Below are 14,974 nucleotides of genomic sequence, written 5' to 3'. Positions count from 1 at the left end.
CTTCCGGACAAGCTGCTCACCCAGACTTACTACCGGAACCCCGCGCCCCGTACCCGTGTGTTGGGGGTTGTTTGTGCTATTCTCTCTACATTCGTATATGTTGTTTTGTAATAATAAAAAGCAAAAAAGATAGAAAGGAAGGAAGGAGGGAGGGAAGGGGGGAAGGAGGGAAAGAAGCTGTATGGATAATACAATCCCATTTTTTAATTAAACAACTTCTATATGCATGTATATATACATGAAGAAAGTCTGGAAGATATATACAAAATGTTAACAATGGTTCTCTTTCATGGAATTATGGATTCTTTTATTTTTCTTCATTATACTTTTTTATGTTTCCAATTGGGGTGAAAAACCACGCAGCTATTAAGGAAAGAAAAAAAGGCACACCTTGGGTTCTCGACTCCCCTGCACCCCCTCAGCCGCTCTCTGACTCTGCTGGCCACGTCACCTCGCTGAGCCTCAGCTCTCCTGGCAAACCGGGGAGCGACACGGGGGAGGCCGGAGAGAGCTGTGCCTGGGGATGCAGCCGGTAGCGCTCAGTCCCTTGTGTGCCTGCCTCTACCTGACATGACTCGGGTCCCCAGGGATGACACACTATCCCCTCACACCCCTACAGACCTGCTCAGGGGACATGAAGATCCCGGAAGGAGAGCCGGGCGTCCTGGCCCCGCAGACACTGCCCAGGACACCAACACGCCGGTGCCCGTGTGTGTGCGCGTACACACACACACACACACACACACACGCACGCGCGTGCTGTGTGCCCTGAGCGTAGGCGCTGTAACCTGCGTGGGGCGGCCAGTCAGCCGCCCCGGTGGGTGAGAGGAGAGAGCCCCATCCCTCTCCAAGATAAACACAGGAAGTGAGGACCCCACAGTGTCAGGGTGAGGTTGGGAGCCATCCATAAACTCCCGGCGGAGGTGGGGGGCGAGTAGGAGGAGGCAGAGGGGCCCGGAGCAGGGAGGGAGGATGTGGGAGTCTGGGCAGGGGCCTGAGTTTGACATCCGCTGTGTTGGGTTCAAATGTGAAAAGTTGAAACAGTGACTAAGCTTGGGGGCCATCTTGGCTTGGTCCGTCTGTCTGTCTGTTTGGGACAACACCTCCCACCTCCCACCCCCACCGCTTGTTCCCCAGCCCTGGGCTCAGTGAACCCTGTGTCCAAGCCAGTTGGAGGCTCGAGGGCCCCCAGCTGGGCGCCCCCACCACTTCCGGAAGCCAGAGCCTGTGCTCAGCGGCAGCGCATTGATGACTGAGTGCCAGGCAGTGCAGATGCCGGGATGCCCCCGAGACGACGCATCTCTACAGCCCAGCTTGCCCCTGACAGATCATCCCAGGGCAGCTGCCCGGGCGCCCATGCCCCCAGCCTTCTCCTCTGGGGCCGCTGGTCCTGCTTTCCCCGAAGCCCACCAGGTCCCAGGGGAGAGGCGGGATGGGGTCTCTCTGGCTGCGCCACAGGGGCGGGGGCCACAGGGCCAGCCACCAAGAGGCCACTCTGAGAGTGGTTTTGGATGAATGAGTGCCCACTGTGTGCCAGGTACTTTACATCAGCCTTGAATAATGTTCTGGAACAAAGTGAGGACAGAGGGGGAGAGAAGGGATGTCTTTTTATTTACTCTCAACCACCCAACCATCCTCAGTCTGCCCTGAGGTTACCAGCCGGTTCAGAGTCACATGGCCAGAGGCAGCTGGGTCTGATCTGGACCCTGGGCTCTTCCTCCGCCTTCATGCTTCATGCTCCTCGACAGTGGATACGAGTGAAGAGGGTGCCAGGGTGGTAGCTCCTGCCTGCGGGCTGGAGGGGCAGATGGAAACCTTTCTAAAAACATCCTGTTGGGCTTCCCTGGTGGCGCAGTGGTTGGGGGTCCGCCTGCCGATGCAGGGGGCGCGGGTTCGTGCCCCGGTCCGGGAGGATCCCGCGTGCCGCGGAGCGGCTGGGCCCGTGGGCCGTGGCCGCTGGGCCTGTGCGTCCAGGGCCTGTGCTCCGCAACAGGAGAGGCCGCAGCGGTGAGAGGCCCGCGTACCGCAAGAAACAAAAACAAAAACAAACAAACAAAAACATCCTGTTATTCGCCATTCGATCAGCTGGGCCAGCGGGGTTGAATATATCCCTTCTGAACATAATTGCTGGCTCACTTTTGCTGTCATAAGCCTCCAACCCAGCAGCTGGACCCCTACCCCAGCCCTGCTCCAGCTACTTCAGGCCCACCTGGATTTTCCGCTTCCAACAACCTCACCTGTGTGCAGCTCTTCACCAGCATTATTTCATTTGCTCCTCCAGCAAACCAGGAGATAGAAAGACTATGTCCATTTTGCCAGCGAAGAAACAGAGGCTCAGGGAGGTCACGCGAGCAATGAGAAGCAGAGCCCAATCTAGACTCAGGGCTGCTGCTTTCTTCCACATCAAATTCCCTTCTTCCGGTGCCAGCTCCTGCCTGTGCCAAGGCTGCTGGTCACTGGTGGTGATGGCACCAGGGCTGTGACAGGGAGACCCCAGGGTCTGGGGTTCCTGCTGGCCCCTGCCTTCCTTGTCACCTCTGCCCCACGACCAGCTCAGCCTCAGGCCCCAGTCTCACACCTCTTGGGGCCCACTGGGACCAGGCCTGGCCCACCTACCTCCTCAGGTATCTCTCTTTCTTTTTACCTTTTTATTCACCATTTTCAGCACCGTGGTTCTTCTTTCATGTCCTCAGACTCCCTCTTCTTTCCTACCCCAGGGATGTTAATGCTACTTTGATTTTCCTCTTTTTAAATATTTACTCACTGGAGACATGGATGAGTGGGTGGTTGGATGGGTATTTGGGTGAATGTGTGGATGGGTGGAGAGAGAGAGAGAGAGATGGAGGGATTAATGGGTGACTAGGTAGGTGAGTAAATGGATAGATGTTAAGTGGGTAGATGAATAGGTGGGTGGGTGAATGAATAGGTGATTGAGGGGGGATGGATGGGAGGGTGGGCAGGGGTTATGTGGGTGGATAGATGGAAAAGTGGGCAAGTAGATGAATAGATCTGATGGGTAGGTGGTGAATGGATGGATGGATGGACAGACAGGTAGGAGGGATGAGATGGAGGGAATGCTCCTTCAGTTCTGCTGAGATTTCGTCCTCCCTCGCACCACCTACGTGACCTGGATGTCTGGTTTTCACTCCCAGCCCCATGAGGAAGGGGGGACAGTGGGAGCCTGCAGCAGCCCTTCCCTTTGGTCCCAGTCTCCGTTCACCTCAGGGATGTCCTGACAGCTCTCTTTAGGAGTGCAACAGAACCCCCAGATCAGGCTCTGGGGAGCGGGGTTCAGCCTCTGTCCTCTGTGCAAATGCTGGAATAGCTTGAGCCCCTCGCCTGGTACAGCGGCTCCTGCTTTGGGGATGGGGGTGTTCTTTTAATGTCTTCAATTGTCCTGAAACAAAACAAAACTGAGGATGTATCTCAACAATGTGATTTAAAGTTAATTAACTAAAATTGCATTTTGATGACTAGATCTTAAATTTTACAAAACTAGAAGTATTGTCGTGAAGACCTCCAAAGTAATTTAAATAGACTTTCAAAGGACACCCACCCCCAATCAAAACACCATATAGTTAAGAGATACTTGGTTAATCAGCCCCCAAATTCAGCCAGAATGTCTTCAGGCTAATTAACTAAACAGTCATCAACATACGAAGAGTAAAACGGAGCAAGCAACATAAGATACGCTGAAGAGTGGAGGGATGTGGGTGAACAGGCCTTTGGATCAATAGGACGTTAGGGGAATGTGCCAGACCCCACCACCTCCTCCCTCCTGAATCCCTTGCCCTGACTCAAAGAGATGAGCGCAAGACCCTGAGCCCTGAGCCCCTGCCCAGGGACTATGCTGGGGCCGCCTCTGTGAACCCCTGTGCTTACCTGTCCGTGAAGCGGTCATTATAACCTCTCTCATCTTTGCCCTGGGCTGAGCCCTTCCCACCAGTGCTTCACTTTGTCCTCACACACACATGGTGAGGGGGAGCATTATGGTGATCCCCATTTCCCAGATGCAGAAACTGAGGTTCAAAGCCAGGAAGTGGCAGATCCAGGATCAGAATCTGTTTTTCAGAGTATCTGTCTCATGTGCCCATGAAGTAGATGAAACGACTGCAGTTCAGAGTGGCCCAGGCCACTCAGCCAGAGAGGGCAAACTGGGCTTCGGCTGTACAAACGCTAGTGCAAGTGTCAAGTCAATGGGATGGACAGTGGATTCGGGGGACTTCAATTGGAGGCATCAATTCCTGTGGGGGTGGAGAGAGTGACTAGAGGGGGAGATCAAAGAGACTGGTCAGGGAGGGCTTCCTGGAAGAGGGGGGCATTAACCAACACAGAGGATCTGGCAGACCAGTGTCCTCCTGAATTCCCACGGAGGGAGAGAGAAAGCAAAGGCCCCTCTTCTCTCTCCCTCTGAGCTCTCTTGTGAAGCTGAGTCACTGGAGTAGCCCCTGGCGCCCCAACTTTGGGAAAAACTCCCAAAAGCAGGGCCAAGGGGGCAGAAGCAGCCAGCAGCCTCTCATCAAGCCTTGACAGGAGTTGTCACCAGTACAGAGTCAGCGGGCAAGGGGTGGCGGGGGCTGTCTGGCCCCAGCCCCACTGTTTACCTGTCTGGGCTGTTGCTGGAACCATCCATCTGGATGAAGGATCACACAGCCTCCCTCCTTCCTCCTCCGCCTCAGCTCCCCCATCAAGCATCCAAGTCCGCAGATCTTCACACCACTCCAGGCCCCTTGGATGCTGCCTCTCTGCGTGCCCTGCTCCTTCCTGGCCACCCCTGGGCAGGCTTCCTGCCAGCCAGCCCCTGCTCCACTCACCCAAGCCCTCTCCCCTGTCCTGAGGTACGTGCTCCCTCCTGTTCTCCCCTATCCACTGAATTCCACTTAATTAAAAGATGTCCTGAGTGCCCATCAGCAGCAATAGTAGTTCTTGCAGTCCTGCTGTGCACCAGGCCCTGTGCAAAGTAAGCACTTTACATCCGTTGGTTACTGACTCCTCACCTACAAGGTGTCTGTGAAGAAAGAGAGAGGGAATCCACATAAGCTGTAGTCATCAGACCTCAGATGGTGAGGTCACTAATTCTGCCGAAGGAAGTCAGGAGGGATGGGGAAGCTTTGGAAAAAGGCCCATCTCTCACGGCCTTGCAGGAGAGGGAGGTGTTCCCAGGTAGACCAGGGAGAAAGCATCCAGGCAGACCAGCGGACCGTGAGCGTGGGTACGTGAGCATCCCACGAGGGACATGCTGTCGGGAGTGGCCAGGGTGTCTATGAGCGAGAAGAGACTAGAAACTTCCTTAAGGCCTTTCTTGAGCACCCCTGTTCCAGAAGCCCCTGATTACTGGGCCCTCAACCCATTCCGGCCTCCTGTATCATTTACAGATTATGTATAAGATCCCCCTTCCGGTGTAGCTTCCTGAACACATGCTGCCTCTGCCCAAGGATCACAGGCCCCTGAAGGCAGGCTTCCTGCCTTATATTTCCTACATTCACCGTTCCCCACCTGCCCACCCCTGGCTCCCACGTTTAGTACGATTGTGAAAGCATAATGGATGCACAATACAGATCTATTATTGTGTTGATGCTGTTGACGCGAGGTCAGGTGTGGCGAGTGCTCAGAATACAGCAGGTGCGCAGAGAGCGGTGGTTCAGGCCACCGCGCTCCCTCCCTGTCTCATCTGTGTGAGTTCTCAGGGCTCCACTTGCCCCCCACCCCACCCCCCGGGCCCCGAGCTCAAAAGGGACAGAGGTGGATGGCCTGGGGGAGCCCAATCCCTCTGCTTTCCCTCTAGTGATGTGGGTGATGAGGGTCCCTTCCAGCTTGGCCAGCCTTGGGGTCTCACGTCCTCTGTCTCCCATGCTCCTACTAAGCCTTGGGACCCCCGTGGTGTGGTGGCAAAGTGCATGGACTCAGAGTGACAATAAGCCTGGGTTTGAACCCTAGTTCCGACCTCGCCCCACGTGAATCACCCGCAGTGTCCCCATCTGCATTCAGAGACCCTGGAAGTACTGGGCTTATGAACTTGTTATGTGGAGTAATGAGCTCAGAGTGTGCATCGGGCTCTGCACAGTGCCTAGACACAGGGCACTCTCAGTGACTGTTACTTATCATACCATCTTTTGTCATCTTAAAAATACCCACTCCTCCAGGAAGCCTCCTCTGACTGAGCCTAAGGGAGGTAAGTATCTCCCCCTTTCACCTCTGCTCGGCAGCCTCCAGCTCATGGTCCTTAACCCTTCAGTTCAGGACAGAATAGCAAAGCTGCCCTGGGGTCCAGAGAGGTCTGGCTTGTACTGTGTAATTCCTATAGTTGGAGGGTCATTTGTAGGCCTCAGTGGGCTCCATTCGGATGGGACGCTCCAGAGGATGGGGACTACGTTGTGAAATTTCACCCCAGGGGCTCCAGGAAGTCCTTCAGATGTGGGATGTGCCGCTGGTCAGCTGCCCCATAGCTGGAGACCTCAGCTTCAGCACTGGCTGTGCCCGACGCCTGCAGCCAGGACCCTAGCTTACCTTGCCCAGTCACCTGTGCACACGGATCCCTCGCCACGGTCACTGGCCATGACACCCGCTGCCCTCAGGCCCGAGGCAATTCTATCTGCTGTGCCCTCTGTGTGAACTTTGCCCTACAACCCTGGTTGAAGTGGGGGAGGCCCCTGGAGAGGGCCTCCCCTTGGTGGCCGTATTAGGCCAAGGGTCCTGGCCGTTACCTCAGGTGAGTGGGACTCGAGCAGGAGAGATGGGCCACCAGAGGCCAGGCCAGGTGCCTCAGGGAGGGAGGAGACCTGGTCTCCAGAAGACCCTGAAGAAGTGTTTACCCCCAAAGAGGTGTGTTTACCACTTTGCACGGGGGCCTGGTCGGGGCACTTGTGAGTGTAGAGGAGCCCAGCTCCTGGAGGGGGTTCGTGCCTATCACAGGCTTGGTTGGCTGACCATGGAAGGAACAGCCCCTGGGAGTCAGGACTTTCATAATTTAGGGAGGAAGAGGGAAGTGACCAGGCAGAGAGGCCTTCCCTGACCACCCTGGCCGTAGACACACACCCCCAGCCCCGTGGCCTGCTTCTTCATCTTATCTTCTCCACAGACATCCCCCCCTCAACCCCATGGTCTGCAATTTCCCCACCAGCGTGTGAGTTCCTGGAAGAAAGACACTTTATCTAGTTCATCACTGTATTCCCAGGGCCCAGGACACTGCCTGGAACATGGTAAGTGCTCAATAAATGTTGATTAATGGCCCAGGACTGAGTCATCTCATTTACTCTTTAAACCACCTTCACAGTAGGTATAATCAGTCCCATTCTGGAAATGGGAAACTGAGGCTCCAAGAAGTGAGGGAGTTGGTTAATTGACACACCCAGTGTGGACCCTGATTCAAACCCAGGTCTCTCAGCTCTTGACCACAGGCCTGGCTGGGTGTGTGATGCCGCCAATTGGTCAGTTCGATACAAGGAAAGAAACAGACTAACACTTTGGTTTGTTGGCTTCTGCTGCCCCCTCCTTCCCCAGGCAGGTTTGTGCAGGCTTTCTTTTGGGGGGGAGCACAGGGAGAGACTGGGGAGAGGGTTGGCGAAGGATTTTATTTCATGAATTAAGTCTATTTTGGGGCCAACCCCTTATGTTACAGCTTTGGGCTCCTGCCTCACCTCTTACAAGGACCGGTGTTCAACTGACACCAAGTCCTTTTTGAGACCAGTAGTGGGAGCCCAGGAGCTGGGAGGGGCAGGACACAGGGGCCGGCCTGAGGCTTGAGGACACTTTGTGCCTTAATCATGGCCTCATGTTGATTGGATGTGGCCCACGTGTACCAGGCCCTACTCTCAGCAGTTCCAATGCATCATCCTGGTTCATCCTCAGGGTCATCACAGGGGATGTTCCTGAACATCCTCCCCCGTGGGTGGCTGAGGAAGCTGAGCCCAGGAGAGGTCGAGCCACTCGCCCAAAGTCACACAGCTAGAAAGTGGTGAAGCCAGCAGTGGGCCCGGGCCCCAAAGCCCACCCACCAACTGCTCTTCCACACCTGGAGGACTAAAGTGGGTTTTGGAGCTGGATTTCAACCCCAGTTTCACTAGGTAAGCGCTGTGTGACCTTGAGCCAGCTGCTTCCTCTTTCTGAGCCTCAGCTTCCTCCACTATGAGATGTGGGCTGCAATTCCCACCTTGCAGGGTTGCTGGGGGCACTCAGTGAAGAAAGAAGGTGGCCCGTGCCTGGCACAAGGTAGGGGTGCTACAAATGGTGGTGGCACTGGGGGTTCACGTGCCCGGCTTGCAATGAGTGTGCCATAACTGGCCTGTCCCCGGTTTCATTGTCTAGAATCATGGGACCAGTCACGAGCCAGTGGCACCCTTCCAGCTCGGTCCCCAGTCCTTTCTCCACATCCTGGATGATGCCTGAAGTTCGCCGGGGCAGCTCTCCTTCTACTGGAAAGCTTTGCTGCTGGGAAAATGCAGCTTCCCATAGGCGGGATTGGGGGCGGAGAGAGGGCTACACAGTAGCTGTTAATAATCACTTTCCCCTCCATGTGAATGAAGATTCTAGAATTGGGTACCGGGTTGAACGGGTTCCCTAGGAAACAGACAAAAGGGGATAATTGCCAACCTTATATTTTTCTGCCCATCAAAGGTCAGCCTTGGATTCTATCAAGCCTTGTTTGGATACCTTCTTTTGCAGGGCCAAATTTAGAATCCTGGGTACTTTTCTTTCTACCCAAGGTAATGTGAATATTATTTTAAATTGATATTAATAATATATTGTGTGGCACGCTACAGTTTATACATGATTTTTAGTTTTTTTATCCTGTGTGAGCACTACAACCCATTTCACAGATGAGGACAGTGAGGCCCAGAGAGAAGCGGCTGGCCTGGGTCAGTGCCAAAGCCCAGGCTGGGAGGAGGCCTGGGACTTTCTCTGGGGCATGGGCCTGGTGGGCCTCCCCAGGGGCCACCCCTGGCTCTCTGCCATACTCCTCCCCATCAGAAAGGCCCAGACCCTGGGCCAGGCTGGGAATGTTTCTGGGTGGGTGGGGTGGGGGTGGGGGGAGGCCCGCCCTGCGTCAAGGCCGTGTGTAAGTGTTTTACTGTTTGCCCGAAGAGGTGTGAATGAAGTAATGGGCCTTCTCTGGCACTCCATCCGTCTAGGGCTGACAGCCGTGCTCCGAGCCCTGGGCTGCCCTGTATAAACGCTGTCACCCTGCCATCCCCGAGCAGGCAGCTTCCTCCGGGAAACTGTAAGCAGGGCCTCCCGCACCCACAGCTGGCCCTGTCCGCAGCTCGTAAATCACAGCTGCCTTCCCGGAAACCAGAGGGAGAGACAGACAGGGTGACGGAGAGACAGGCGAGGCGAGGCGAGGAAGAGATGACTGGACAGACCGGTGGGGAGAGAGTGAGGCAGCGAGACTAGGCACCGTGGAGGGACAGGCGGAAAGGGACAGACGGACAAACCAGGCAGGAATGGCTGGAAAAAGAAAAGAAACGGAGAGAGCGAGAGAGAGGCAGAGGGGGTGAGAGGTGTGAGAAAGGAGGCGGGAGGACAGAAACAAAGAGAGACTCACAAAAAGGGGGCACATAGAAGAGACAGAGAGAGATGGAGGCAGAGGGAAAGGCTGGAAGTGAAACTAGGAGAAAAGTAAGGAAAGAGCAGGGAGAAAAGCAGGTTAAAATGATGAAAGAAAGGGACTTCCCTGGCGGTTCAGTGGTTAAGAATCCGCCTGCCAATGCAGGGGACACGGGTTCGAGCCGTGGTCCAGGAAGATCCCACATGCCGCGGAGCAGCTAAGCCCATGCGCCACAGCTACTGAGCCCATGTGGCGCAACTACTGAAGCCTGCACGCCTAGAACCCGTGCTCTGCAACAAGAGAAGCTGCCGCAATGAGAAGCCTGTGTACCACAACGAAGCTCGCCGCAACTAGAGAAAGCCCATGCGCAGCAATGAAGACCCAACACAGCCAAAAATAAATTAATTAATTAATTTTTTAAAAAAAGATGAAAGAAAGAAGTGGGGAGCAGCACAGAGAGACAAAGAAGGAAGGAAGGAGAGATAGACGGAGGAGCACACATCAGACAGGGCCCTCAGCAACCAGGGCAGGGGCCCAAGCACCGAGACGCTGGTCCAGACCATTAACTGGGGGCTACCTCCACCCCACTCCGACAGGATCCCCCAGCTTCCCCTGCAGGGCTGGACCCTATCAGCACTTGGGCTCTTCTCCCTCCACACCTCTCCTGGGGGACTTTGCAGCCAGCCAGACAGAGGGCTGAGGTGGCTGGAGAGAAGGGGAGGGAGGAGGTCGCAGCCTCCTGGACTCCAAATCCACGGGCCCCCATCCTAGACCTGCTCTCACCTGGGGATATCACAGGGATCCTCAAGAGCAGACAAGTGACTCACCCAGCAGCCACAAGGATACCTGGGCCTTCCAGCCACCAGTGTGTACCACACTCTCATCCACCTGTTGCACACATGCGCGCGCGCGCGCGCACACACACACACACACACAAACAAAAGCCACATGCACATGAGTGAGTATCCATGCCCACCTGCAGAGGGATTCACATGGGTGGACAGGGAGAGGTGGCTCTCAAAGCCCAGCTGGCCAGGCTACCTTAGCCCTGGCGGCCACAGGAAAGGCCTTCCGGAAACTGTAGAGAATGTTTCAGGCAGTATTCAGTCCAGAAGGGGATTCTTATTCCAGCTTAAGTCATGATAGTTGATAAAAAAACAAAAACAAGAACAAAAACAGCTCTCACCCACCAGGTCCTATCCCAGGGATCTAACAGAAAACAAAATAGAGCTTCTGTCTTCTGGACTTGATGTCTGGCCAGGGAAACAGACAATCAACAATAAGCAAGTAGACATAGTATTTCACGTGATGATGGCGATACAGAGAAGTCAGGACTGGGGGAGAGAATGGGGGTTTTCCTATTTATGAAAGGTGGTCAGTGAAGGCCTCGCTGAGCAGGGGACCTTTGAGCAGAGACTTGAAGAAAGTGAGGAGATAGAGCATTACAGGCAGAGGGAATGGCACGTGTAAAGGCCCCAAGGTAAGAATATGCCCAACATATATATATATATATTTTGTGCGGTACACGGGCCTCTCACTGTTGTGGCCTCTCCCGTTGCGGAGCACAGGCTCCGGACACGCAGGCTCAGCGGCCATGGCTCACGGGCCCAGCCGCTCCGCGGCATGTGGGATCTTCCCGGACCGGGGCACGAACCCGCGTCCCCTGCATCGGCAGGCGGACTCTCAACCACTGCGCCACCAGGGAAGTCCACCACCATATTTTAAAGAAAGCCGCAAAGAAGGCCGGTGTGGCTGGAGCAGAGTGGGCAAGGGTAAGAGTGCTGGGAGGTGAGGGCCGAGAAATGGGGGACCAGGTCACGTAGCACTGTGGCGGTCATTGTAAGGACTCAATGCGCAGGAAATGGGAGGGTTTGGATTTGAGGTTGACCTGATCAGACATGTTCTCAAAGGATCCTCTTGCTGTTGTCTCGAGGACAGACTGAAAGGGGGCAAGGGCAGAGCAGGGAGACCCAGGAGGGGCTTCTTGAATTCATCCAGGTGAGAGGTGATACGGCTTGGACAGGGGGACAGCAGTGGACATGTTATGAAGAGAGAGAGGCGGGATTTGCTGAGAGACTGGATATGTGAGAAAGGGAAGTCAAGGGCAGATTCAAGGTTCGGGGCCAGAACAACCAGAAGGACTTAGCTGCCATTTACACGGCAGAGACGAGCGAGGAGCAGGTGTGGGTGGGGCGGGTTAGGAGCAGTTCAGGGCTAGGGCCCATCGCACGTCCAAGGGCAGGCGATGAGTGGGCAGCTGGGGAGTGCAGTCTGAGCTGAGGATGTGGGCTTGGGAACTGTCAGCAGGTAGGCGGTGTTTCCACTCGTGGGGCTGGATGAAGCCACCCGGGGAGTGAGTGACGACAGTCCAAAGACGGGGTCTGGGGAGCGCAGGCCACAGTTAGAGGTTTGAGAGAGGAGGGAAATGCAGTGAAGGTGATGGGGCAGGAAGAACCTGCGACGTGAGAGGCGAAACAAGAAAGAGGAGCATCTCCCAGCCCCATCGGAGAAGCGGTCCGAGAAGGGCGGGCTGATCCGCCACCCTGCCAAGAGGCCAGGAAAGGTGAGGACGGAGGAGGCCCCTGGAGACCTTGACCGAGCAGTCTGGGGGGAGTGGAGGGTGTGGGTGTCGGGGAGACCTGACTGGAACGTGAGCTCACAAAAGAATGAGAGGAGAGGAACCATAGACAGTGAGTGTGACTGTTCTTTTGGGGAGTTTCGATAAAATAGGAAGCAAAAAATGGGCCGGGGTGTGGAATCAAGAGAGAGGTTTTTTTTTTCAGTAACCTTTTTGGTTTCGGAATGGTTTTAGATTCATAGCAAAGTTGCAAAGATACTACAGAGCGTTCCCATATACCCTTCACACAGCTTCCCCTAACGCTAGGGTCTCCCATAACCACACTTCATTTGTCAAGACTAACACCCTGACATCAGCACCAGACTAGTAACCAGACTACAGGTGTTACTCAGATTTCACCAGGCTTTCCACGAATCCAGTCCAATCCCTAGTATACCAGGGTGCATTTGGTAGAGAGGGTCTTTTTTCCTTTTTCTTTTTTAAAACGTGGGGGCATTCCTGCCTGTGTGAAACCTAATGGGAATGGTCCAGCGGAGGGAAGGAAGCTGGTGATGCAGGTGAGCGAGGGGTGATGCTTGCTAAAGTGATCCTCAAACACGTGCAAGAGGGTGGGAACCAGGACATCAGGGGTCCTCTTGGTCTCTGGCTGCCCCTGTGCCAAACAGGCCGTACAACAGAAAAACGCACACCACTCGAGTGTAAATGACGTTCCCTGCTTACAACTCCGTGCACGTATAACCTCATTTCGGAATCCCGTCCTCCAAGAGAAAAACAGCCCCAGAGGCATGTGGGGTGGCTGAGGAGAGGGGCTCAGGAAGGAGCAAAGACTTCCCTGAGGCCATGCGGTGTCAGCAGTAGAGCCAGGATTCCAGCTCATGGGTCTTGACTTTGGAACCAGAGCGGCGAATCTGTTTCTCCACTGTAGCCGGTGTGTTCTGGGAATTCCAGATGGCAAGGGCAGAGCTGGGAACACACACAGAAAGAGAAATTAAAAGCGCTCTTACCTGGCACACCAGCCCCATCCACCCTGGCACACCAGCCCTGGTCACCCTGGCACACCAGCCCCATCCACCCTGGCACACCGGCTCTGGTCACCCTGGCACACCAGCCCCATCCACCCTGGCACACCAGCCCTGGTCACCCTGGCACACCAGCCCCATCCACCCTGGCACACCAGCCCCATCCACCCTGGCACACCGGCTCTGGTCACCCTGGCACACCAGCCCCATCCACCCTGGCACACCAGCCCCATCCCCCCTGGCACACCGGCTCTGGGACTTTGAAGGTGTCAGGTGGGGCCTGTGGAGCACAGTCCAGCAGGAAGCAAGCAAGCAGAAGGGGCAGGTCAGAGGCAAAGAGCCAGGAAGGGTCAAGCAGGAAACCTGGCCAGACTGTGGCTGAGACGACACTCCAGGCCTCACCCTGTCCTGGTGATCGGTGGGTGACCCCGGCTCTCCCTCGGCTCCCCACTTCCTCCGCACGTTACCTATATGTATAGACTTAGCTGTATGTATAGAGCGAGCTTTGCTGTTTTCAACCAACCATACTGATGCTCCAAAATGAAAATGAGTAAATGAAGGCGCCTCTTCTGGTATTTAGCAGTCAAACCTAAAGTCAGCATCGGGATGCCTGTTACAGAGGTCAAGTTTGCCTGCAGCTGGACACTGGCACCCAAATCAAGCCTTCACACACACACACACACACACACACGAGCATACTGTAACTTGTTTCCCCATCCCTCTTCTGGAAACTACGACTTCACCCTAGTACAAGTCCACAGTCCCTTCTCTGAAATCCTGGGGGCCACGTGTGTTTCAGACTTCAGAGCATTTCAGATTCCAGAAGGGTAATTCAGTGCACATACCGCAGATATAATGATCCCCATGGGGCCTGAGCAGTACTCTGTATGCAAATACATTAATATTTCTGCAGCGAACTATGAATATTCACAGTAAGTGGGAAAAATAAAGACCATAAATAGCCTGATGACAGTTCAAGTTGTTTTACAAACTCACGAGTTTCGGAGCTTCTTGGATTTCAGGACTTTGGGTAAGCGACAGATGACCTCGCTGGAGGCCCCCAGCCAGTTGGGCTTCTCAGCCCTCACACACGTGGACCCACATGTGTGCTCATTTGCGATGGATGTTGGGAGCTCTGGTCTCCTTGTGGGCGCAGGCAGGATGGGTGTGAGTGTGTGTGTGTGTGCGTGTGTGTGTGTGTGTGTGCTCACGCGTGCAGGTATACCGGGGCACGCATGTCTTGCCCCTCTGAACCCTGAGTCTCTCTCCCAGTCCTGGAAGGGGCCTCGGAAGCATCTCTCGAATCCTCTCGACAACATCCCCACCAAGTGGTCACCCAGCTCCTGCTTCCATGGCCTCCCTGACCCCCACCCCTTCTTCTCTGCCACCCCTCCCTCTACACCAGCATCCCCTTCCTACAATCTCCGGACCTTCACACCCTCCTCACCCCTCCACCTCGTCCTTGAGAGGCTCAGAATGGCACGATCCTAAAGCTCTTATTCCTCAGCCAAACTCCTCAGTGGAACTGCTAGTGTGTCGTGAACTTGAGCCACTTCAGGTTCTGACCGAAGGATCCAAGCCCCAGTTTCGGTGCATCCCAAATCCTGGCCAGTGAGCTTCCTTAACATGCGGGGTTTCCCTGCCTTCTACCAGCTTAGGAAGGGAAGAATATGATCAGGCCTATAGTACGTGTATTGTCTCCTTCCCTTGGAGTCCCTTCTTTTCCATTATTTTTGTGTGTGTGAGGAGTTTTTACATGTTTAATGTTTTTTGCCAAGCATTCTGAAAAAGACTGATGGTTTTTAAATTTTTCTTATTTTGAGATCATTTGAA

The sequence above is a fragment of the Delphinapterus leucas genome, chromosome 1 (assembly GCF_059928025.1).
Source record: "Delphinapterus leucas isolate spDelLeu-1000000601 "Yukka" chromosome 1, BTC_Dleu_Yukka2, whole genome shotgun sequence".
Taxonomy (NCBI): Eukaryota; Metazoa; Chordata; class Mammalia; order Artiodactyla; family Monodontidae; genus Delphinapterus; species Delphinapterus leucas.
This window is presented reverse-complemented; position numbering follows the sequence as displayed.